The following is a 3,084-nucleotide window of genomic DNA, read 5'->3' as shown; positions in this document are numbered from 1 at the left end:
GCATGAAAATTCTCTGAGCCATCTTTGGGAAGGGATGGTAGTCCACAGGAGGTGAGCAGGACAGATTTGGTGGACAGTGAGGAGCTCCCTCTTGCCTCCTAAGTTCAAGGTACCCAGTGCTTGGAGTTTCAGAACACCCCAAAGTCCCACTGGTCATTCACATGTCAGTTTACCATGAGTTGAGATACAGAAAACAGGTAATTGGAAACAGATGAATGTGACTTTGAATCTGTGTACAGTTAATTCCTTAATTCATACCAGCCATTTCCCCCCCACCACAAGCACACTGGGACAGTGTCTTAGTTAGGGTTTTTGTTGCTGTGAAGAGACACCATGACCACAGGGACTTTTTGGGGGGGGGGGCGTTAAGACAATGCTTCTCTGTGTAGCTTTGGAGCCTGTCCTGGCACCTGGCACTCGCTTTGTAGATCAGGCTGGCCTCAAATTCACAGAGATCCACCTGCCTCTGCCTCTCAAGTCTGGGATTAAAGACATGTGCTACCACGGCCCTGCTGACCACAGCAACTCTTACAAATGAAAACATTCCATTGAATTGGCTCGCTTACAGTTTCAGAGATTGGGTCCAATGTTGTCCCGGCAGGGAGTACGACAGCTTGCAGGCAGATGTGGTGCTGGAGAAGGAGCTGAGAGTTCTACATCTTGCAGGCAACAGGAAGTCAACTGAGACCCTGGGCGGTATCCTGAGCATAGGAAACCTAAAAGCCTGCCCCCACAGTGGTACACTTCCTCCAACAAGGCCATCCCTACTCTAACAAAGCCACACCTCCTAATAGTGCCACTCCCTATGAGATTATGGAGGCCAATTACATTCAAACCACCACTGACAGTCTTAGGCCTCCCACAGCACAAGCATGGAGAAGAATGTAGCAGTTAGGTTCTCCAAAACGGGGCATAGGAGGAGGGAAGAGGCCTAGCTCATGGAACCTCACTGAGGGAGCTCTTTTCCACCCCAGGGAGCTTTTGGAGACCTTTGGAAGTATCTTTATTTGTTATAGTGACTAGGAGAGCCTATTAGGGGGAATCAGGGGTGGTAAACAATCTTTCTTCCCCAAGACAGGATTTCTCTGTGTAGGTCTGAAGTTTGTCCTGGCACTGGCTCTGTAGAGCAGGCTGTCCTCAAACTCACAGAGATCTGCCTGCCTTTGCCTCCCGAATGCTGGGACTAAAGGTGTGTGCCACCACCACCTGGCTTTTTTATATTTATTTATTTATTATTTTCTTTTTTCAAGACAGAGTTTCTCTGTGGCTTTGGAGGCTATCCTGGAACTAGCTCTTGTAGACCAGGCTAGTCTTGAACTCACAGAGGTCCGCCTGCCTCTGCCTCTGCCTCTGCCTCTGCCTCCCGAATACTGGGATTAAGCGCATATGCCATCAACCCCCGGGTTATTTTTGTTTTTCTTGAGACAGGGTTTCAGATGGAGTAAATAGATTCAGATAGAGTAAATGAATTCAGATGGAGTAAAACAAGCTTCTGCCGAGCGTTGGTGGTGCATGCCTTTAGTCCCAGCACTGGGGAGGCAGAGGCAGATGGATTTCTGTGAGTTCAAGGCCAGTCTAGTCTACAGAGCGAATGCCAGGACAGGCTCCAAAGCTACACAGAGAAACCCTGTCTCAACCCCCCCAAAAAAGTTTCACTGTGTAGCCCTGGATGTCCTGGAACTCTGTAGACAAGGCTGGTCTTGAACTCAGAGATCTGCCTGCTTCTGCCTCCCAAGTGCTGGGATTAACAGTGTGTGCCACCACCATCAGGCTACAATCATTAATGTACTTCTGCACTATAAAAGAATGGTCCCACCTCCTAAATCCTCCTGGAGAACCTGGTAGCTCACATGCCTCTGTCTGGAAAGAAGGAGAGTAGGAAATATGGATTCCCACCTCTCCTATCAGAGAAAGAGTCCAGGATTTGCAAGCCACTGCTGTGCTAGGTAATTACCAAGAGTTGATTCTGATGGGCCCTGGGCACATAAAAATGAGTAAGATCTATTCCAGTCCTGGAGGAGTTCCCTTAGACTGAATAAATAATAAATAAATAATAACTTATCTTTCAATTAAAAAAATGAGGTATGGTCTCATCTAACCCAGGCTGACCTCAAACTCTCCACATAGCCAACAGTGACCTTGAACTCCTGATCTTCCTGCTCCCACCTTCCAAATGTAAGGGTTACTGATGTGCACCAGCATGCCCAGTTTAATATATTAAACTGACTCGGGCATGGTGGCACACACCTTTAGTCCCACTACTTGGGAGGCAGAAGCAAGCAGATGTCCATGTTTAAGGCCAGCCTGGTCTACATAGAGAGTTCCAGGCCAGTCAGGAATACATTATGAGACCCTGCCTCAAACAAACAAACAAAGTGCCTGCTGAATAGCAGATGTGTTTGCCTCCATCCCCCATGTACTCTAATGCTGAGACTGTTTTCTAAGATTAGTTCCACTGGATAAGAAAATGGAGGTCCCAGGGTTACATGATATGCCTGGATCCCTCAGATGCATGCTGCAGAGCTGATCTTATACAAAGCCCAGAGTCCCTTCAGACTGCGTTCCCACTGGGCTTTCGAAAGGGTGTGGTGTGTGTGTGTGTGTGTGTGTGTGTGTGTGTGTGTGTGTGTGTGTTCTCTAGTTATTGGCAGAAAGATTCCCTAGAAACTTCAGCCAAGCTGAGGGGTCTAAAGGTAAGGCGGCAAGGTGGCGTCTACTAAGAGTTCCCTGTGCTGGGGTTTGTCGAGTGGAATCTAAGTGGCTGCTCAGAGACATTGTCACAGGATGGTAGCCTTAGCTCTGCAGACAAACTCGTAGGCACCGAGGTTTTTTGTGACCACAGTCTCCTAACCAATGGAATTCACAGGAACCTGATGTACCAGCCAGAAGTCAACAGTTAAGAGGAGATCTGGAGAGATGGCTCAGTGGTTAAAAGCACTGGCTGTTCTTCCAGAGGACCCAGGTTCAATTCCCAGCACCCACAGGGCAACTCACAACTGTAACTCTAGTTCCAGGGAATTCGGCACCCTCACACAGGCACATATGCAGGCAAAGCTCCAATGCACATGAAGTAAAAATAGATAA

The sequence above is a fragment of the Mesocricetus auratus genome, unplaced genomic scaffold (assembly GCF_017639785.1).
Source record: "Mesocricetus auratus isolate SY011 unplaced genomic scaffold, BCM_Maur_2.0 Super-Scaffold_100014, whole genome shotgun sequence".
NCBI lineage: Eukaryota > Metazoa > Chordata > Mammalia > Rodentia > Cricetidae > Mesocricetus > Mesocricetus auratus.
Note: the sequence above shows the minus strand (reverse complement) of the source record.